The sequence below is a fragment of the Eleutherodactylus coqui genome, chromosome 6 (genome assembly GCF_035609145.1).
Source record: "Eleutherodactylus coqui strain aEleCoq1 chromosome 6, aEleCoq1.hap1, whole genome shotgun sequence".
Lineage (NCBI taxonomy): Eukaryota > Metazoa > Chordata > Amphibia > Anura > Eleutherodactylidae > Eleutherodactylus > Eleutherodactylus coqui.
Window position 1 is genome coordinate 99497797 of NC_089842.1, and position 23886 is coordinate 99521682.

The 23886-nt window shown below is 42.9% G+C and overlaps 1 protein-coding gene across 2 annotated transcripts in view; it reads left to right on the forward strand.

Annotated features, from left to right (window-relative positions):
* Positions 1 to 23886, forward strand: part of KIRREL3 (kirre like nephrin family adhesion molecule 3) — a 765513-nt gene that overhangs the window by 498608 nt on the left and 243019 nt on the right. The window lies entirely within an intron of this gene.

Consider the following 23886-nt stretch of genomic DNA (forward strand, 5'->3'; position numbering starts at 1 on the left):
AGAGCTTCTTACTGCAGGCACAGCTCTCAACACGTGCTGTGCCTGCAGTTACAAGCATTGACCGCTACACAGAGGTCGGTGCGGAGACTTCCACTACTTCCGCCCTGACCTCTATGCATTTGCGACGTTGACATTTAGCGCCCGCTCAGCGGATCTGTCCTAAGGATAGGTCATCAATAGTATTCTCCCTGGAAAGCCCCTTTAATGTTCTTTCAAAAGCTAGTTTTTTTCAGCATATCTCTTCTGTGATGGACTCTACCATACAAGTTCTTTAGAGGGAGACACAAACTTTCATCATAGTTTCTTCTGATAATTAGAGGCTCCTGTCACAGTTATAATAAAGGAGATCACAGCTGATCCTGCCTGTATATTTATGGTCTGTAGCTTATTTAGGTGAATATACAGAGTGATGATAATCACACAGTCCTCCCACCAGGCAGAGATGGTACAGGCTCTAGCTGCTCATATGATGGTGTGCAAATGCATCGTAGGATTGATAGCACAACAGAATAAAAGGAAAAGCTGGAACAAATCTCTGCATTAAGATGGTGCTTGATAAGTATCAGACATGTGGCTGCACTGCATGAAAGTGACCGAAATATATAGAGGAGACCTCCAGAGTGGGACAAGCAATCAGGTGAGGGGGGCAGGGATGGAATAATGTGTTTTCTCCTTAGTGGCCCTTTAACTACCAATTAAACATAATGGGACTGATACATAGCTCCAAATCATCTGCATACACATAGTGTTGTAGGATAACACTACCTGCAGCCACCACTAGAGGGAGCTTTTAAGAAGGCAGCATACCTTTAATACAGTGATAATACAGTATAATGCAGTGAGCTCCCCCTAGTGGTAACTGCAGATAGAATTTTATCACATACCATGATTTGGAGCTTTGCATTAAAAAAGATCTCTGACCACTATAAAGATTCTCCAAGAAACGGAATCCGATTATTGTAAAATCATCAAAGTGGACAATGATTTTACATCACATGATACAACTGCGTCCAATTTAAGCTACACCGCGCAAGTCCATACATATATGTAGCATATGAGATGCATATTATATCAGCTGTTGCCCCTGTACCACGTTGTTTCAGCCTGACATTTCTGCCCTTGAATCCATTATGAATGTAACCAGCTGTCCACTCGCCGCGTTTATTCAGATCATAGTTTTTACATTTGGGTCCTTTAATACAAATATCTCGGCATCGCGGTAAAGCCGGCTCTGCGGCCGCAGCCTGGATAAAAGCATTGGTCTCAGATTGCCAGAGCTGCACTGAGCTAAATGATCTATTCAAGCTTGTTTATAAGAAGGTGCCAAGCAAGGAAGGTGGCACTAATGGCTTAAACCCATTGATTCGCCCCGTGGTGCCTTTATCCCTGAGAGACGTTGGCTTTTTCCCCTCTCATCCCCCTCCCCCTTCCCCCTCCGCTTTTCCGTACCTCTCTTCAATCTATCGCTGGCTGCAGCTACGTTGCACTGAGAGCAATGCTGAAAAAGCAATCCATTGCCTTCAATCAATTTGTGATTGAAATGTGACATTTGGATTGAAGTTTTACGAAAAAAAAAAATCCATGGCAGTCTGATGTTCTTGGAGAAAAAGGCTCTGACTTCTGAGAAAATACAAACTCCGCTCGAGCGGCAGCGTTTTTAAGAATTATACAGTGCCATTAACCCTTTCGTCTGCAAGTCACTTCCAATGGGCCGCAAAAAAAAAAAAAAAAAAAAGCAAATAAGAACACGGGCTTGAAAGAGGTTTACTGCAGCTCTGGGTGTGAGTGGAGTGTGAGACCTGATCAGCACAGTAGTTGTGCATTTTTTGAGCATTTTGAATTAAAGGGGTTGTCCAATTGTAAACTATTCCGCGTATGCGTAGGAAGGCTATTAGTAGTGGATCGGTAGAAGTTCGCCACTTGGGAACCCCGCCAATCAGCAGTTCCCCGGGCCGGCAACCCCTTTAATGCACGAAATCTCCATAAGATGTTCAATAACCTTGCAATTATTTGCTGATCAGGTCTTGTACTCTTCTCACATGCAGATCTGTATTCACATTCCTGATGCTTCTTGAAATTAGGCTTTAAGATGGTAAATGTAACTTTCTAATATACCAGCTTGCTGTCAGTGAATGTATGGTCTGCTGGGACTTTGCTATGGTTGTATCAGGTTAAGACAATGTGAGCTAAATAACCTAGAGCCCCGGCTGGAGCAGCACCCTTGCCTATAATGCGTACATGTGCTGCTGTTTGCTACCCCTTGTACTTGTGGCATCAGTCATCCTCCGGGTGCCTTGTGCTTGTGGCATCAGTCATCATTGGGGTGCCTTGTGCTTGTGGCATCAGTCATCCTCGGAGTGCCTTCACATAGGTCATAAATGCTGTTATTTCCAAAGGAAAATCCACAGCATGTACAAAATCCACACCGTTTAGATGTGGCCCCAGCGTGCCTGTCCGCCGTCTTCATATCTGTGCTGCAGATGTGCCGGCCAGCGTGACGCAAGGCGATGACGCGGATCTTGTGAACATTTTGCAGTGATGATTGCGGAAGGGTCGCGGGGCGGACTACTTCTATTGACTTCAATGGAAGCCGTCCGCACAGAAGCCACACAGAATCACACCATGCTGCGATTTCTCCTCCGCGAGCGGAAAATCGCAATTGATTTCCGCTTGTGGGCAGGAAATCGCGTTTTGACATTGCATGCTGCAGAATCCAGAGGTGGACCAGATTCCACAATGCAAATCCGCCCCTCTGCAGGCGGCTTAAGGGCGCTTTCACAGGGGTCGGAATTAACCCGCAGTATGCACCAAAATCCACATTTCTAAGGCTATTTTACACGAGCGTAGTGTCTTGGCGGAATGAGCACAGCTTTTTTGCACACACATCCGTGTATTTTATGCACTTTTCGCACTTGCAAGCCATGTTTATTTGCGTGCGACAAACAAAGACGCGGCGATTGAAATGGCTAATTAGTCCTGAGTTACAGATGTGTTGTCTCTTCTGCGCTATTACACTGTGCTTCACCCATCTAGCGTATTTTGCACGCATTAGCACAACGCCATTGACATCTATGGGGATTCTTACTGCGCAAATGAGAGGAAGATTGAGAACGCTGCGTTTTTTCCCCCCGTGGAATTACACAGTGATTTGCGCACCTGCCGTAGACTTTCATGGGGACCTTTTGGCACGCACAAAAATAGAGCATGTCCTATTTTTGGGTTCTATTCTCTACAAATTGCGTGCGCAAATTTTGTGCACATGAATGTATCCGTGTAAATCCGCCCCCACTGCGGCATGTGATGCAGGCTTGCAGGTAGGTTTAATTCTGCATCAAAATCCGCAGCTAGCCTGCGACAGTACAGCGACCTGCGGGTTAGTCCTGCACCATATCACAGTGCACCTGCTCCACCTGTATGGACTCATGCCGTGACTCGCATTACAATCGGTGCAGCGTCTTCTCCATCAGCAGCCACTGTGGATTTTCGCAATGTTGATGTTTACTAATTAGACTCCAAATGTCACAGTGGGGTGAGCGGCACAGAACACCCACGTCTGGGTGCCGCCTTAAAGGTCTTGTGACGTTTGGTCCCTAATACGTGACAAGCAGCTCAATACTGTCTGCTCGATATCATATGGAAAAAGATAAAGTGAAACTTGTAAAATCAATCTTGGAATTATGTAATTAGAGTGACCGAGGCGACGTCTTAAAAAGTTAATATCTCAAATATTAAGGACATTCGGTACACAACACGGAGCAGCTAGCGTTCTTAAAGAGCACTACTCCCATTGTCTAAGAGTCAAGTGGGACTATTCAGGTGTTTACATGCTTCTTCCGGGCGTCTCTGTTTTGGGCCAGGATGTCCAGAATCAGGTCTTCATTTGGCTGCACACAGATAGGAAATGTGGGAGGACATGGAAAAAGGTGAATTTAATTTGGGCACCTGATTGCTTTCAGTCACATAGCTGTGTTGTTTGTTGCTTCTTTGCTCTGACTGATGTGGCTGAGTGTCAGTCTGCACTGCAGTTCTGATGTTTTATTTATGAGTTGCGATGCTCAGAAAGAACAGATACAGATATATAGCTGCCTCTCAGATAGAAGAGAAATGGGGACATGACAATAGGGCTATAGCTAAAGATTCATGGGACCGGGTGCAAAAGTTCAGTTTGTCCACCTAAAAAGTATTATAGTAGTTATATTCTTGTACATAGGGGGCAGTATTATAGTAGTTATATTCTTGTACATAGGGGGCAGTATTATAGTAGTTATATTCTTGTACATAGGGGGCAGTATTATAGTAGTTATATTCTTGTACATAGGGGGCAGTATTATAGTAGTCATATTCTTGTACATAGGGGGGCAGTATTATAGTAGTTATATTCTTGTACATAGGAGCAGTATTATAGTAGTTATATTCTTGTACATAGGAGCAGTATTATAGTAGTTATATTCTTGTACATAGGAGGCAGTATTATAGTAGTTATATTCTTGTACATAGGAGCAGTATTATAGTAGTTATATTCTTGTACATAGGGGGCAGTATTATAGTAGTTATATTCTTGTACATAGGGAGCAGTATTATAGTAGTTATATTCTTTTACTTAGGGAGCAGTATTATAGTAGTTATATTCTTGTACATAGGGGTAGTATTATAGCAGTTATATTCTTGTACATGGGGGGCAGTATTATAGTAGTTATATTCTTGTACATAGGAGGCATTATTATAGTAGTTATATTCTTGTACATAGGGGCAGTATTATAGTAGTTATATTCTTGCACACAGGGAGCAGTATTATAGTAGTTATATTCTTGTACATAGGGGCAGTATTATAGTAGTTATATTCTTGTACATAGGAGGCAGTATTATAGTAGTTATATTCTTGTACATAGGGGGCAGTATTATAGTAGGTATATTCTTTTACATAGGGAGCAGTATTATAGTAGTTATATTCCTGTACATAGGAGGCAGTATTATAGTAGTTATATTCTTGTACATAGGGGCAGTATTATAGTAGTTATATTCTTGTACATAGGAGGCAGTATTATAGTAGTTATATTCTTGTACATAGGAGGCAGTATTATAGTAGTTATATTCTTGTACATAGGGGGCACTATTATAGTAGGTATATGCTTTTACATAGGGAGCAGTATTATAGTAGTTATATTCTTGTACATAGGGGCAGTATTATATTATTTTACATAGAGCACAGTAGTATAGCTCCTAATCTCTAGTACATAGGGGTAGTAAGAGTAGCTGAGGCTGAAATGTTTAAGTATGATAAAGCAGGGGTGACACTAAGTATAAGAAAAAGCTCTTCACATGGTAAAGTGAATTTGAAATCTGTGCTTTGTTTTGTAATTTGATTGGAGGGATATTCATAAAATAATGTAAGGACATATTAAATCTCTTGTACAGTAAGTTTCTATTCCAGGTAAATTTAGTTTGCTGTTCACTCTTCGTAGCAGAAGAATGTCTTCATCACAAGGCTAAGAGACAAGTGGTGATTCCTTTGGGCCAGTTCTGGCAGTGATCCTCTCAGTGTTTAGCAAGCATCATGCAAACAGTTTTGGAGTCTTTTGGCTTCCGACCACTAAAAGACTGGAGGGAACTGTAAAGCACAAAGATGTCATACCGCTTATTACCCACCTGTCTCCGCTCTCGGCGAGCTGTGCAGATAGAGCTCCGCACGTTTAATCCACTCACTGACGTCAGGAGCTCTACCTTAATGGAGGGGCTAAATTTCTCTTGGAAATGTCAAATTCAGTTTTGATGAGTTGTACAAACCATGTAGTTACGGCCAGCCACTCTTTAAAGCCTGCGTAGTCGTCCCAATTTAGTCAATGACGAACCGCGTGGCCACCTGGATAAAGCCAAGCAGAGCTGACAGCTGATACGGTCGTGCTGTGCTTTTCTAGCTTCACTGCCACTTCAACTCAATGATTGACGCTGGTCACATGATGCAAAATTGATGGCATGTCCTAGTGATATACCACCAATGTCTCCTTTAGGACATTTTATGCTTGAACCAGGAAGCTTAGGATGAACAGATCTATGTGTTCCAGAGGGCAGGAGGTATATGAATGGTGATTATAAATTATAAACTCGATATATGATAATATATATCCCAGTGCTCCTCTTCTGTAGTCAGTCCTTCGTGTGAGCCTGGGATCTTAGGAACGTCCTGGAATGTCCCTCTAAGTCCTGCTATCGTACCTGAATAGTCCTGACAGATAATTTCTTCTTCTAAAGTTCTACAAGAGAATTAATGATGACATGCTTTACAAACCCCCTGATTACACGTCTTATTCAAGGTCTACAGCAAAGATGCCAAATTATACGCGGCCGGTCCCCCTTATCGATCACATGTTCCATCCTGTTTGTTGTTAAAAAGACTTAAGATGCGGAGTACACTCAAGCCGAGGAGAAGACGACAATCACTTATAACTAGTGACAGCCCCGTCTTCTGCTTTACTGATCTGGTATTGATTCAAGGAGCCGTTATCTACCATTAGACTCCAGCAACAGCCTCTTGGCGCTGTCAGATCTACTACATCACAAGAGGATTTTTAGAAGCCGCCTGCACTGGGACGGGATATTTATCTGGTTTTAGAGACTTCAAAAAGTCTTCCAATTTTATGTAGATAAAGCTTACTCAGTTTATAGTGAAAGCTTCTGCAACTTTCTGATAGACCACACGTGTCGAACAGAAGGCCCGCCACCTTATTTTATGTGGCCCACCGGGTGTGCAGCATTCCACTCACACAGTCTGCAGGTTCGGCGGCAAGGCATTGTGACCACTGACCCCCCTCCGGAGTCTGCTATCCTTTGCACATACGCCGAGGGGACAGGTTAGCGGTCACGCTCTGCACTGCCCCCAACAGACCGAGCCCGGAAAGCCAGGTGAGTGGAATTTTGCCCGGTCAAAGACCAGTAGGGAGGTTGCTATTACTACTAGGACTATTATGGGAGTCACTAATTACTACTGGGGCCTATATAGGGGACACTATTATTACTAGGGGCCACTATGGAGCGTAATTATTACTACTAGTGTCAGGGAAATTTCTGCGTACAGCACCAATCAGGCCCACCCCAATGCCCCGCTGCCGGCGGTAAAGAAGAGACGCCACACACGGAGGTCTGGTATAGTTCCTCACACGGGGACATAACTGCACACTTTATTACAGATTTCATGGGATCTTATACCCTTTGGTCACATCACTAGGAATAGGTAATGGTCTCATTGGCTCAAATTCACCGCATAACCATATATGTAAAGTCCGGATTTCCGCCTGAGGCAGTGATAGTCGTATACATAGTTAAACAGTCGTTATCTAGATACGGCGCCTCTGGGAAAACAGCCAAGCACGCGGCCTTCGTGTTCGGTTCTGTATCATCTCTGAATTTCTGGACACATCTCTCTCAGCCTTGCAAACCTTTGGAATATCTGATGTAAGGCGACATATTAAGTTTTTCTCATTTTAACTTTGAATAGAACTTGCATACAGGTATAACAGCATAAAAAACATATGGCAATATATACATATACCCTCACACTAGGTAACTATTTCTACTGGGGCCACTACGGGGGTCACTATTACCATTGTGGACACTATGGGGTATTAGGGCTTGTTCACACAGGCGTAAGCACTTTCTAGTTGCGCAAATACGCCATGTACAGTATTTGTGCAATAGAATATTGTTTACGTCCACGTTTTTTAGCGGCTCCAGCATGTTTTTGTGTGCGCAAATACATAGTGTGTTTCTGCAAGCAAAAACGAACACAGGCGATCCCATTGAAATGTTGCACAAATACGGAGTGAATGCACAGGTTTCCTGCGTATTTGCCCTGCCCCATTCACTTCAAAGGCCTATTGCAGTGCGTAATACACACTAACATAGGTCATGCCATGTATTTTTTCACACGATCTCACATCACGTTAAAAAAAATTCACTTATGTGAGCGAACCCATTGAAATCAGTAGGCTGTATTCACCGCATATTACGCGCGCAAAAAATGTGTGCAAAATACGCTGCGCAAATACGGTTGTGTGAACAAGCCCTTACTATACAGTCTGACCATTACAATCGGCCCTTTGAAGGCAACCATAAGGCTGATGTGACCCTCTGTGAAATTAAGTTTGACACCCCTCCGATAGACTTTATGGACTCCAGACTGACACGTTTTAGGCTAGGTTCACAATAGGTTCAAAATCAAAACTTACTGATTTGCAAAAATTTGCACTTTTCAAACTCTTGAGTTTTTCTGCTTGTAAGGTTGGCTTCACACCGGCAGACCGGATTCCACATACAGGTGGATTCAGGCTGTGATGCCGGCCAGTTACCCTGAGTACCTGAACTTTTTGTATTGTGTTTGACCGCGGCAGCTTGATGTCAGGTATGCACAGTACAGTTTTTTGGTTTTTTTACTGTTTGTATTTCCTGTGCCATTAATTCCCTATGGGCTGTGGGTCACAGGCCTCCGTTGACTTCAATGGAGGTCGTCCACGCAGAATCCGCGGCAAAACAAAGCATGCTGCGATTTTTTTTCCTCCACTTAGGGAATACGCAATTCTTCTCCACAAGTGTGAGTGAAAAAGCAAATCTGCATGCTTTTCAATGCATCCATTTTGCCGCTGATCCTCCACACACATTCTGCTATTGGAATCCACCTATATGAAGCTGGCCTAAGACAGATAGTTCTACAACATTTTTTAGGTTTTACTTTGGTTTGACTCCACACAGTATATGGGTTTAGCAGTAATTTTTGACATTTACTAGCAAATTTCAAAGGTTGATTTTTTTTTTTGTAAGGACCAATACAGTTCTGACATGGACTTTAAGAGTCTATATACCAGAAAACCCCCATGAATCACCCCAATTTAAAAATTGGCACCAACATCGAAGTGTTCAAAATGGCACTTACGAAGTTTATTAATTAACCCTTTTAGATTTTTCACAGGAATTAAAGAAAACTACATCAGAAATTAGAACCATTCATTTTTTTTGTTTGGCAGATTTTTAATTGAAAACCTTTCTTTCTATAACACAGCGGGAGTTAGCAGAGAGACAAAACTCGGAATGTATTACCCGGATTCAGCAGTTTTTAGAAATGTCCCATATGTAGATGTAAACTGCTGTTTGGGCACATGGCCGGGCTCAGAAAAAAAGGAGCGATATTTGGCTTTTAGAATTCACATTTTGCTGGAATGACTTTCAGATGCCATGGTTGTAGCCCATGAGGTAGCTGTAAATTTGAAACCCCCAAGAAGTGATCCTATTTTGGAAACTAAACCCTTCAGGGAATTCATTGAGGGGTGTAATGAGCGTTTTGACCCCACAGGTGAATTGTGAATATTTTTTTTAATTTAATTTGCAAATTAAAAATTCAAATTTTTCCAGTAATATGTAGGTTTAGTCCCAGATTTTTAATTTTTGCCAGGGGCAATAGGAAAAAAAAAAGCACCCCATGATGTGTTACCCAATTTCTCCCAAGCACACAAATACCCCATATGGGGATGTAAACTGCTGTTTGGGCACATGTGAGGTCTCTGAAGTAAGGACCGGCATGTGGCTTTATGGATAAGCTGTGCAGAGTGTATCAAGGTAAATCATATAGCGGTGGTTCAATGCAATAGTATCCCTCACTTGTAGCCAACTGCTTTTGTTTTTTTTCATTTTACCAGTGGAGAGAATTTCACTAGGAAAATGTTGCCCTAGTACAATATGAGTGGCATCACTTTCCAAATATTAGGACCTTGATGACCTCCTCCTGGAATTCAAGAAAGGTGCCCTTCTTGCCACACATCCATATAGCATGGAGACGTTATACAGTGCCACCTGTATGATGTGCACGACCGTTTTTTTTTATTCCACACCCTTGTTTTCCGCATGGCATTGTATGGCCCAAGTACTTGATCAGAGGTCAACCCCTCCTATATACCTATTTGTAGTCAAAAAGGCAGTCTTGCTTGGGGGTCTCTGTATTGGTATCTCGTATTGGGTAGGTGGTACTGCTTTGGCCATGTATTGTGCTCACTCTAAGGCCTCATGTCCACGGGGACAAATCCGCAGTGAGTGTCCCACACGCATGATCTGCTCCCCATAGGGATGCATTGGAAATGCGCAGATAATCAAATACTTGCAGATGTCATTTTCCCCTGAGGCGCGGATTGCGTGTGCGGGAAAACACCCGCAGCATGCTCCATTTTAGTGCAGGTCTCCCGCAGGCTTCTATTGAAGCCTATGGAAGCCGCCCGGATCCGCGGCACACCCGCAGATGAATTCCTGCTCTCCGGCGTAGGAGCGTGGGAGAGCAGGAGTTAAAAAAAAAAAAAGGGTGCACGGCGCATGCCGAGCAAATCCTCCAGGCGAAGAAAGAAGATCCGGCCGCGACGGAGGGCAGATCTGCAGCGTCCGGACAGGTAAGTAAATTTTCTTTTTAGGCCTCATGTCCGCGGGAAAGAAGGGACCCGCTGCGGGATTCTGCAGGAAGAATCTGCGGCGGGCCTGATTTTCCCCGTGGACATCTTTCTTGTCCTTATACTTGACACACAATACATTATCGCTGCATACTGCATACACCTTCTAAGAATTGGCTCAAGTGGCGCCTTAGGGAGGCTTTTCTGATTTTTTTCTGACACTGCCACATGCCACTGTTCTTCTGGAAGCGACACTTTGGAATAGGGGAACACTTATGTACAGGAGTTGGATATAAAGCTGTGCTGTATGTGGTATCTGGGTCTTGTCTTAGGCGTGAGTTTGGCAATGACACATTTATAAAGTCCAAGCTTGTTTGATTTAGAACATACGTACAATGCAGTAGGGTTAGGTCTCGGGTGCATTTGCATTTGACGTTTTGTTTAGGGCCTCCATCTGCCATATTAATAGAAAAGCTAGTCCAGCACACAGCACTAAATTTTTCTGGCAATAAGCTGGATACCATGACAGAGATTTACCAAACCCCTTTATAGTCTATGGGGTCCTTTGGGTGCCATTGGTGTCTGGAATATAACTGATGTTAGACCCTGTTACTTTTATTGCTCTGTTCCTATAATGAAGCAGAACAACGTAAGTGTTTAATGACCATGTGAATGAGGCCCTGGGCACACTCATGTGCAATAAATAAACGTGTGCCCAAACCTTCGTTCCCGTACATTGTCCTACACAAGAATGCTTAATGATTGTCTGACAAACAAGTAAAGTCTCATTTATCATCAATCACATCTTTTATGGAGTTCTAAAAAGTGATTGTCGGCAGCATATCTCCTCCTGTAAACAGGGGATGTGCTGTCAACAAATGGAAATTTTATGGGTATAAGCAATTATATTAATGTTCTTTGGTCCTCATACAGCTTTCATACACTGGATGACTGCCACATTTCGTTTAATGAAAGTGCGTGCTAGTGCAAACAAACTATTTGCTATACGACATGCTTATAGGGGCGATATTCTTAGTTAGAGTTTAAGCTGAGCTTGGGAGATTAACATCAAACCACACAGCTAGGAATGTGATCCAAAGTTACCTGTTTATTGATTGATGGGCAGCAGTTTTTATAGGGGCACATGCTCAGATTACAATAATACAAATCTATTATAATTCATTTATTACCATTGGTCAACAGAATCAAACACAATATGAATATGCAAGATAAGGAATTTAACATCTAAAATGCCAACCAAACGCACGCAGGCGTAGAGTAAATCATAAGTGATTAAATTCTTGGAACACGGGTACAGTAAACCTAAACAATAAATTGTTTACAGGAATGTTTGGGAATATATGTGAACAGCTAGGAACATGTCAGTTTGACCCGCCGGCCAGTCCAAATGCCACACGGCTATCTACTTGGAGCTCTGGCCTTTGTCATTCACTCAAGGCTTATTGAATAACTATTTAATATCCACAAATCCTAAAGAAAGGACAAATGAATACAGTGAAAAAAAGGCACAGAAGATGGTTACTTGTTCACTAAATGGCTACGCATAGGACATGCGCAATAATCGTTACGTCCAAACACAAAGCCATTGTGCACTTTTCGTTTGTTGCTCAGTTACAGCCTGCATAAAAATCATTGCAAATTCGCTCACTTCTCGATGCATCTAAACGCTCCTCGCTCATAGGAATGTGAAGCACTGAGCAAGACGTTTGTGATTCTCAGCGATTATCTACCTATCTAAACATTCTGCACAAGCTCAAACAGCTAGCAGTCACATAACTCGCTGGTGCGCTCGATTAACTTGAGAAAGTGGAGAAAATACCAATCAGAAAGTTCTGGCAGCAGTTTATCTCCAGGGGTTACAGAAGGATCGGGTGTGGGAAGTCAACACTCCCTGTCTTTCTTTCCTCTGACATCACCTGTCAAGTTAAAGTCGGGAGGCCCACACACATGTGAGAGTTGTCTGGTCCCACCAGTATTGGTGCGTTTGGATGACTATAGCCCAATATGGCCTTCAGAGGACCTTTTGACGCAACTGCAAGTTTATTCATACTTTTATCCATGGAAGAAAATTGTGCAAGGGCTAAATCCATGCTAATATGTCTTGTATGTCCATTTGCCATGGAAATTGTGTGGATTTTCCCACTAGCAGATGCACAGAAATTTTCTGGCGATTCCGCTGCAAAATCTGATGTAAGACATGCATGTCTTGGTGTGGATTTTTCCATGGTAGAATCTTTTGCCACATGTGTAAGAGTCCGGACTAGAGATGAGCGAGCATACTCGCTAAGGGCAATTGCTCGAGCGAGTATTGTCCTTAGCGAGTACCTGCCCGCTCGGAAGAAAATATTTGGGTGGCAGCGCGGGTGAGTTGCGGGAGTGAGCAGGGGGAAGCGTGGAGGAGAGAGGGAGAGAGAGATCTCCCCTCCATTCCTCCCCGCCGCCCCTTGCCGGCACCCAAATCTTTTCTTCCGAGCAGGAAGGTACTCGCTAAGGACAATGCTCGCTCGAGTAATTGCCCTTAGCGAGTATGCTCGCTCATCTCTAGTCCTGACAAATTCATTGGCTTTTAGGATCATATTCTATATATATATGCATGACGGAATGGAATGGCTGATTGACACTTCCAACCTATCTGCCATTCCATTAAAATCTGATCCCAGAAATAAACTACTAGTAAAGGCTTTGTGAACAAAGTTTACAGAAAAACCCAATTTTGCTGGAATTCCCCACCAAACTTTCCTCGGGTGGTAGATACTTTCCTTCCAGTACTACTTCTGCTGCGGACGTACAATGGATACATATGTGTGCGTTTTTTCCCTCCGATGCCATATGCTACACTAACATTTCTGTTCGCCAGCATTTGCAGAACAAGGAACGGCAGATGAAGCGTGTTTCTTTGATATAGGCATCTACACCACAAAGGCCAACTGCTCGACTTTCCATTCCAGTCTGCCCAGAACAATGTTAAATGACCGCATGTACAGAACAAGAGGCTCTCCTCTCCGACTGATGTTCAGAATCAAACACTGTGTTAACTTATTGTGCGAACAGTTGCTGCATCTCCCTAATGAGCCATGTCCAATCTTTGCATCCTTGTGAAATGATCTTATGTGGGGAACTGAAACGCTGTGCCAACAATGACAGAACATCTGTGAAGCATTAGTGGGCGCAATGATATGCTCCCCTGTCTGGTGATGGGATAAACAATGTATAGTTATTGTCCATCCTGCTCTGCAATAGTCTATACATGTCCAGGAACACGATTTAACTCGACATCGCCACCTGCTGGTTGTAACTGCAGTTGCAGTTAGTTTGTTTTCCAAGTATATTTATGTGACAATCGTAAAGCCACCTTGGGACTGCCAAGGGGTCGAATTATCAGACATTCGCATGTGTGTGTGTCACATGTCTCAGCAACTAAGTGACTCGTGGTTAAAACTGAAGTTCATCCTTATGCGCCAATTAACTCATTTCTATACCTGTGAGGTTAAACAACATTGGAACAGGAAGAATTTCCATTTTATGTGTCAGATTTTATGCCACACATTTAAAATCTGGGCTTTTACTTTATACTGCCAAATGGCGATGGATTTCACTCCACATAAACGTCTGCAACACATAAAAAAGACTCGTGGTTAGTAATTGTGCAGCTCCAGACCATTCCAGGAACATTCCTGTCAGTGCCTGGGTGGCTGCGCGGATAGCGATAACTTCTATATAAAGCGGCAGTGTAAACCCTGTCATTTATCGGAGGTGACTGGCACGTTCCTGGATGATGCACATTTTAGGAAGTCGCACACATTTTTACCATTCAATGGATTACAGACAAAGATTAATTATGGATGAGATCTGAATCTTTGCAACAACCAGAAGTTCTAATTAGTGGTTCATAATTTTCAAAAGTGCTGAGCGACCAATTATGGAAAATTCAGAAGATGATGAGGATTATTAGAAGATAGTATTTATGAAACAATCATGATGAGGTTGATGACTATGAGCATGCAAAGTAATTATTGAGAAACTTTACTCCCCCCCCCGCCCCCCCAGTTTTCCCATGCCCATTTGGGACCCCGCTCTCTTATACTCAATACCGCAAGCTCTATAGCCATACAAATGTTGCAGTAGGTCACCAAGTATAGGACAAGTTCTTAGGCTCTGTAGAGGGGGCACAGATCTGAAATAATGCAGCACGCTGCCCTGTTTGGTTCAGGAAAATCCCGGAGGGCATGATGGAAGCAGGACAGACCCCATGATAGTTTAGGGTTCCACTGGGTGCTGTTCAGTTCCATCATAGGACTGGTCCGTTTTTCTGTTCCTATGACGTGAACATAACCTTGCTTCGTTATATTGTATAAACTTCTATCCCCAGTACAACCTTAACTTCTTCCAAAGCCACAAATGTCCAGTGAGATTAAATATTGCTGGCCATTGCCCCGTAGATAGTCCTGATGCTGAGTTTAAGGCCAGGAATTAAAAGTGACTAATGTTCAGCAGACACGGCTATAAAAACAGAGACCTCAGTACACAATCTGCTATAACTTTGTAAGTATATGGTTATTGTATGTATCCTGTTATCTCGTATCATTACATTTTATTAGTAGCTAATAAATGTTATGGATCCCTTGTTTTCTAAATGTCCATTCATTATATTTTGTATCTTATCGAACAGTTCAACATTTAATCAAAAAAACTTGCAACATTGTAACATTATACTCTCGCTACTTTTATCTTCTTTTAATACAATTCAGGCTTTTCCTCCTGTCCGGGGAGACGTCTCGTCTGCAGGATACATTACCCGATTGTGGTATCCCTCTTTGCAATCTCCAGAATCGTTCTCCGGTTTTCAGAGGCGAGCCCTGGACATCTGCCAGGCACAGCTAGAAGGAGAATGGAATCACAATTAGTGATTGATGTGCCTGGCAAGAGGTTTTATAGGTCCGGGCCACGGCAAGCACCTCGCACTCATTGTCAATTTCCAACTAAAAATAGTCTGTGGTTAGAGAAGACATAAAATCTGCCATATACATAGCACCCGCGGGGAGGATGCAGAAGGGCGGGAATCCTAGGCACCATCTTCCTCCTTCCAAACCACAGCATTGCCAGTTCTAAAAAGCCGCGTTTCCCGCTTGCTCGGTCGTCTAGAGCCAAAGGTACTTAAGGGAGGACATAGATGAGAGGCTCCATTACTACAGGCTGGATCCACAGAGGAGTTTTTATGGACGTGACTCATTGTGAACATCATGTATTGCTATCAGTTTTATAGATCCATAAATCATAGATTATAGATGTTTAATTACAGAGTTAGTTGAGGCCAAGCTTTGGATTTGCATGGTGTCGCTTACAGAAATTGGCAATTCTACATTTATAGGGGCACACCATGGATATTTATGATGCTTGGGTATTGACGATGGTCATTTATGAAGATAAGATGTCAAGTTATGAATGACATAAAAAGGTGGGACCAAGGATTCTTATCAACAACTCCAGATGCCGAACATGAGAGCAGCACATTGGCTCAGTGGTTAGGATCAGTTCCTTGCAGCATCGGGGTCTTGGTTTCGAATCTGACTAAGAAGAACATCTGCATGGTGGAATTTATAACTTTTTTCCTCCTGTTTTTCTGGGTTTTCTCCGGGTTCTCCAGTTTTCTTCTACCCTCTTTAAAACTTTTTGATAGATTGACTGGCTTCCTAGGAAATTGGGGACAGGTACTGATGGAAGTGATGCACTGTTGGCGCTAAGAAACTGAATTGTTACAGTTTGCAGCTATGACCGCCATCTTACCCCTTCTTCCCCTGCTGGCGGCAGCAGTGCGCGGCCTTCTCCTCATTCCTACAGACACCCAGCTCCGCCGTCTGTTCTGTCTCTGGTGGCTTGGAGGGCACGCACATGTCTGCATTGTTAAATGGTCAGCATGCACCTCCCTAAACCTTCCCCTGCCAACCATGAGGTATCCCTGCCTATATCAGGCACCCTCTCCCTAAGGAAGGTGACAGAGTTTGTGGTCTTTTGGTCCAGCTCAAGGTGCTATTGAGTTTGTACTGACTCTGCTTTCCGACTTTGGCTATTCCTGACTGTGCTGCATTCTCTACTCCTGATCTTAGCTTGTTGTATAGACAATTCGCCTTTCTGCTACCTCTCCTGACCTCTGGTCTGTTGTACCATGCTGAACCCTTTCTGTGTGTCCTGACCTCCGGCTTGTTCCTCCCTCTGAGGTTATCAAGCATTGACCTGGATTGATCTGACTATACTTTAGACCATTACCGCTCCTTGGTTTATTGCAGCGCTAGTCGCTTCCAGTGTAATGACCTGGGCATCCCGCAGTAAAGTCCAAATCCTGACTGGTGGGGTTAAAAGGTGAAGACCCCGGTACCTTAGGTGTCGCCTCTGGATTTGGCCCAAAGCCAAACCAGTGTGCGATATAGTGGGTCCACATCTGCTGATCTTGACATGAATCTGTGTCATTGGGGGCAAAATTAACCCTTTCCAATCCACTGTCTGACCTCTGAAGACATTATGATTTAGGGCTGTACAGCTCCGATGTTGGAAGACATCCGTCGGGGTTCTCTTACGGTATATTGCCAGCCTCTCTGCTGTTGGAGCCTATCCAACGTGTCACCTCATGCAGTACTGGCTTTAGCCAGCATATAGCGCCATTGTATAATGGCAGAAAGAGTAAGCCCCCTAGAAAAACCAGGATACAAATTGGATTGGAAAGGGTTAAGGCTCTGTGGAAGCAGATCATGTTATCACTATGGTGCATTCCCAGGGTAATTTTGACAATTGGAGCATACTGTGAGGTGGGATTATGGATATTTTAAAACTGCAGAACAAAGTAGTTTTAATTATGACAAAAGTGGACAAACTATGGATATTTATAATATTAGTGCTTGTCTCTGGATGTTTATGATACTAGAAGGAAGAAAATGTACGGTACTTTATAAAACTTCGGAAAGGGGTGGGATAAGGAGAACTATGACACTAGAGTACAGAATTTGGGTCCGTGTAGTGTTTGTGAATTAACAAGGATAGCACACGGAAGCATTATAGCCTATGGAGCTGTGCATACTGCCGAAGGTCCACAGGAAAAAACTCATTGCAAGTCCTTTTCTTGTCCATATCACAGAGGAGAATTAAGACCTAAAAAAGAAAGTTAATTTTCAGGCCGCCTGTCTGATGGACAACACATGGACCTGTGGTGTCTGATGCCAGTTGCGCCTAAACTTCTCGGCTGCAGCTTGTACATACGGCAAGTGGGTCAGAGGCCTTACTCTAAGAGAACACCAGGGCAGACTATGGATAACACTGACTATAGGGGCAGATAGTAAAAAATATCCCACTGGTTGGCAGTGTATGGATATTTCTGATAATAGGAAGGTAGATGAGTGGCATATATGTGACACTATGGGGCCAGCCATTTTGGCACTAGGGGCGCATGTATATATGCTATACTACTAGCACTAGCTATAGATGTGCAGTTCAGTGCTGTGAATACTAATAGTTGGACTTCTCTACACCAACACCAGAGATGATACAGGGAAACTGAGCTGCTCACTATTCTCACATCATTATACAAATATACAGTATACAGCAATGTACACTACTTTATGGACCTTCATAAATGTTCATCAGTCAGCCACCATCAGAGCCTCGGGGGCTTAGAGCATTGTGGCGGCCTGTACAGAGCAGGCTTGGTCAGCGCTGACCCTTCCAGTCTTTTATACCGTAGCAGCCATGGTTACTGTTATGAACGGCCTTTACAGGATTTTCCTCCCTTGATTTGCTCAGTTTTTGACTATAAAGCTCTATATGGATGTCATGTAGAGAAGCATTGCCTGCTTGAGAGCATGTAGTGAATTACTCATCTATTTTTGTAGATAACATATTTTCTGCTCACATGGTGGCTGTGAATTCATGTGTGAATCCAAGGCAGAAATGGCGAAGGAGAGAAAAAGTAGAAAGTGATTTATAAAGAGATTCCCTCAGAGTCTGGGGAATTAATATGTAGCTGAGAACAAGGACATCCATACCGGAAATGAAGGCGCTGATATGACCCAATAGACGCCGCATGTGAATTATTGCTTGGAGGCCACCATTTACTGTTTTCCAAGGACCAGAAAAATGGGAGGTTGCAGAATTTTGGGGTCAGGTTATATTCATGTTTTTTTTTTCATTTATAAAAGCTCCTTTTGTACTCTTATTGTTCATTATTGTGGACTGAGTATTACAAGTGTAATGCTATATCCATACTGTAGCTTCCAATAGATTAAAGGGGACCATACACATTAGATAGAAGTAGGTTGATGCCAGAACAAACATTCAATGAATGATCATCCAGTGAACGGACGCAGACATACACATTTGAGCCAATGTTGGCCGTCCCAGTCATTCAGACTGGCAAATATTGGCCGCCCCAGTCATTCAGACTGGCCATGCATGTTGAATGCCACAGGGCAATGTGCAAAAGATCTTTCTTGGATCATTCTTTCAAAGGAAGTTCTTTTGTAGACGAGAGATCTATGTTTCAATGAAGCAACTTTAGCAGATGAAATATATTTCCTTGTGAGCATCCACATGAAAGATCTTGTCTCTGACTATAGGACAAAAAAGTGTAAATATGGCTGACTTTTTTCCAGATGATGAGACTCTGTCATTGATTGGCTGAAACAACTGTTCATTGTTTGCAGTAGTTCAACCAGACAATGCCATTTTGGGCGATGGCCTCCATTTTTATTAGCTTTAATCTAGTATGTATGGGTACTTTAATGCTTTCCATAGAACAGCCTTAAAAGCTGCCTGAAAATGCTGGGGGACTATGGATTTATAGTCCAGATATATGAAATTAATGGGCAGACTGTCTAACTGTAGCACTAGGGTTTAGGATAACTGCAATGCTGTATATTTGATACTAGAACGCAGGTTGTAGGTGTTTATGACACTAGAGGGCAGGTTCCCTCCTAGCCGGCCAATCCATCCACACCTACTTAGAAGTGTTCATGTTGACGTCCAGCATTGAAATGACACCATGTGGATCACTTGGGCCAGGACTGATGCTGTGACGTCACCCTGGACCTGATCCAACATTGCCGATACAAGATGTTTCTAACACTAGAGGGCAGGCTGTAGGCATTTATGGCACTGGAGGCCAGGCTGTGGATGCAACACTAGTGGACATACATATATGTAGAATACAAATACCTCTGTTGATACTTGACCTCCAGTGCACTCAATATTAGGACGTTTGTTCATGTGCTCTTCCACATTTCCAAAAGCCCTACAACCCTTTTACACTATATTTTCCATATGTGACACCGGTTAGGATGATGTTCCCATTAATGCTTCCTTAAACTTTACTCATGGAAAGTTCAGGCTCATTTATTTCTCGTTCTCTCCGTTGCTGTGACCGTCACATTCTCCTGACATTTATTCTTGATCATTGTACTGATGGGTTTAGTTTCCTCTTCTCTGGGGACAATCTGTCTCCTTGGAGAAGGTTGTCTAGCAGGGTGACATAAACATGAGGTTATTAGACAAATAATCTAGTTAATCACAGTTTATCCATTTTTATACCCTATTTAAGGCTACATTTACATGCTGCAGATTTCTTGCAGTAGTGTCTGTGAATGAAGATCTGTTCCATACTACTGAAATAGGGGGAAAAGGTGTTCTGCAAAATGTGAAAGCGTTTTTGAAAATCCAGTTCACATCTATGAAAAGTTCTGAAAGGATATGGTCACATGTGGCAAGTTTGTAACACCCAAATTTCTAATATGAAGAAGTAACTGCCCGCTTTAAGTTGTAGTCTGGGGCATGTTTCCTGGAGTTGTTCCTTTTTTTGTCATCTTAAGTAGTTATGACATAGCCTAAAAGTATGTTTTGGAGCATTGTCTTACTATGATATGAACCTCTGACTAACTAGGCTTACACTAAGGGATATTGCATGGCATATCAACTTACACAAGGGGACTGGCACACTGGACAAAAAAGGCTGCCACAGCATTTTGGCAACTCTAGATCCACCAAGCGTCAGATCGTTATGCTTTCTCTTACATGTTTGATTGTTGGTGTAACACACTCAGGAACCATCCTTTCACCAACTCGATGGCGTACAAAAACCCTGCATGATGTACCAAAAGTGTCAAACATTGATTCATTAGTCTGTAAGATCTTCTTCAACTCTTTAGTAGTCCTCTAGAAGTGCTGCTTAGCCCGGGCAAGTCTTTTTTTTCTTAGTAGTGGCTTTCTTACTGATACTCCACCTGTTTAACCTATAGATAGAAGTTTTCTCTTCACAGTTGAAATGGAAACTTGATTATTTTTTGTTGCATTAGTCGGTGCTTGAAGATTTTGTGCTACGAGGTGGTGTTCATGTAAACTGTTGACTCTCAAAAACTTGTCATCTGATTCTGTAGTGTCCTTTAGTCTGTCAGTTCTCTTCCTGTCAATTTTCCTCCAGTTTCCAAGTGTGTTGTGATATTTGATGGTATAGGAAACTCTGTTGACCGCCACGTTGATTTTCTTGGCAATTTCTCTGTAGGACAGACTTACATTTCTAAGGGTTATAATTGACTGTCTGTCTTTGATAATTGCATTTTTGATATGTGATCTGCCCCGAAGAGCAAAACCATCCAAATCCTTCCCTAGAGGGTGTTGTAGCGCAGTTTGTTCCAACACTGGTTGTATAGAATCAGAGGGTTTGAAAGTAATCAACAAAAGTTGAGACACCTGTAGGAATAGGTTTACATCCAATTTCAAACCATAACTTGCTTTCTGTGCTGCAGAGCACCTGTCCTTGATGTGTTCCCTGAAAAAAGCCCATTTGTTAAAAACATAAATTCAGACTATTGCTACGTTTTAGGTTAAAATTTAATATTTTTATGTGTTTATGTTTAACTTATTTTTGAACCTTTGAACAATTTCATGCTATTTGCCGGACTTGAACTGTGTTAATGTCGAAAACCTGGAAAAATTAAGGCGTTCTGAAACTTTTGACCAGTAGTGTAGGTTGTTTGAAGATTCTGTTGGCCATCTTGAACTGGCAGATCCAAGGGACGGCAGAGAACCATAACTGCATGTCTGTCCTGGGACAGAATTTTTTCCCAAAGCAGGAGGGTTACTTTAATTAATGATTGAACTACCTGTAGTAACAAAAGCTGCAATCAAAAGCTTCATTGATGTTTATCTCATTCTCGTCCCCTATGGAGGACTGCTAGATATTGGTGTGCATGAGCTGAAAGGAAATGTATACTTTTGCACAGCATTGTTTTTCAATTTAAGGCCCCCTGTCCACGGCAGTGATTTTGCCGGTGGTTTACTGCCGGCGAATCACGCAATCTGAATCTTTCCATAGCATTGCTATGGAAAGCGCCACCCCCTGTCCACGAGCGGAGAATCATTGCGATGCTCCGCTCATGGCTGGCAATTCGCAACATGCTGGGAATTGCCCCAATTCTCCGTGGTCAGCCTATCTATCAGATTAGGCTGACTGGCGGAGATTCGTCTACGGCTCCTGCTCCCGGTCGGCGGCTCCCGCGGCGGAGCTCCACCACAGGATACCGCACCACCCGTGGACAGGGGGCCTAAGACTATTCAAAACAGTGTGTAATGTGTAAGTTTTTTTTTTTTAGGAAAGCCTGTGGTGTGGTATGATAATTCAAGGCTTGTTTCATGTACAGCATAAATAACTAGCATTATAAAGTGATACATATGCTGCAACAATGTAGCTTCTTGGCCACACCCCATAGAAAATGTAAATGTCTCCAGGCTCTCAGTGTATGTAGCGCAATTCATTGAAAATGATGGTGCACATTTTATTGTAATTGTGCCCTTTTTGTCTGACGGATCAATACTTTAATCCCCATACAACAAGGTGTCCAAGTAATCATTTCATATGAATGCCTTTCATCTCCTTCTGGTGATAAAATTGTTGACCATTGCTTCCTGCGGGTTAATCAATAATTGCGTGATTGTACAAGAGACATGTTATATCACACAAGACAATTTCTGCCTCTCATTGTCCATCGTGTCTTTTGTCCTGGAGATGCCTCAATCAAAAGGTGGCGGAGAAAAAGGCTTTGGAGTTAAACACTCCATGCAACGTCACAATGCACAGACCTCCCACCGCAATCATCTCTCCCAAAGAAACAATCCATTTGCCAGTAATACTTCCAGTACAAACATGTTATTAAGTTCTACTCAGCCCTATTGTTCATTTGAAGGCTCACAATTTAAATAAAACCAAGATTACTAGTATCATTTTTTTATGAACTTGGAAAAAAGATTTTTCTGTTCTGAGCGATGTACATAATAATGTTCGGTTTTTATGCAAAAAAAAAATGTTTCACTATTCTGTTCATTTTTAATTCATTAGTTCATTGTAGACACTGAATCCAGGCGCTGAGCACTGTACGGAGCGGCGTCTTATAGGGAAAGCTGCAACCAGGGAAATATCATCACATCTGTCGCGTCTGACTGTAACGCCATAGATCGGGGGCATTCTGCAAAGTAGCTATTAGGGGGGTTAGTTGCATTTGCCCCAATTATTCCGGGTCTGAGAAAGGGGGTGGCCAAACACCTCTCTGAAATATAAGAGATTTGCAGTGCTATAAATAGGGAGTGTATGGGTTAACTTGTTCTTGTTTCATAATTGCACACGAATGTAATAATTTTAGATCTTACTGTGCAAATAAGACTTCCAGTTTAATCCTGTATATAGATCACAGTGTAAAGTCATCATACGGTATATAACAGCTGTTGAAGGGGAGGGTTGTCTGATTTTTCAAAGGGGTCCCTAATAGAGATGAGCGAGCATATTCACTAAGGGCAATTACTCAATCGAGCATTGCCCTTAGCGAGTACCTGCCCGCTTGGAAGAAAAGATTCGGCTGCGGAGAGGAGATCTCTCTCTCCCTCTCTCCCCCCCCCCCCCCCCCCCCGCTCCTACCTGCTCACTGCCGCAACTCACCTGTCACCCGCGCCGGCAGCCGAACCTTTTCTTCCGAGCGGGGAGATACTCGCTAAGGACAATGCTCGATCGAGTAATTATCCTTAGCGAGTATGCTCGCTCATCTCTAGTCCCTAAGCTTCAAGCTGCATTGTGGATAGAAAAGAACATTAAAGGGGTTGTCCAATTTTAAACTTTTAATAGCCTGTCCTTAGAATATTTCATCAATCAGCTGTTTGCCAGGCTGGTGCACTTATGTGCTGAGCTGATTTCTGCAGGAAGCAGACAGCTCTATTCCCAATGCAGTGGCCAGAGGGTATTGCAGGCTAAGTTCCCATTTATTTCACTGGGAACTTTGCCTGTAATGCCAATTCTGGTCACTGCAGTGTGAACAGAGCTTCCTCTGTGGTTGAGGCCGCATCTCTGTTCTCCGGTAAGGCATCTCTATGTATTATGTAACTATGCCAGGTCCATTCTGTAAGAGGGGGCATTTCTGCCCTTTGG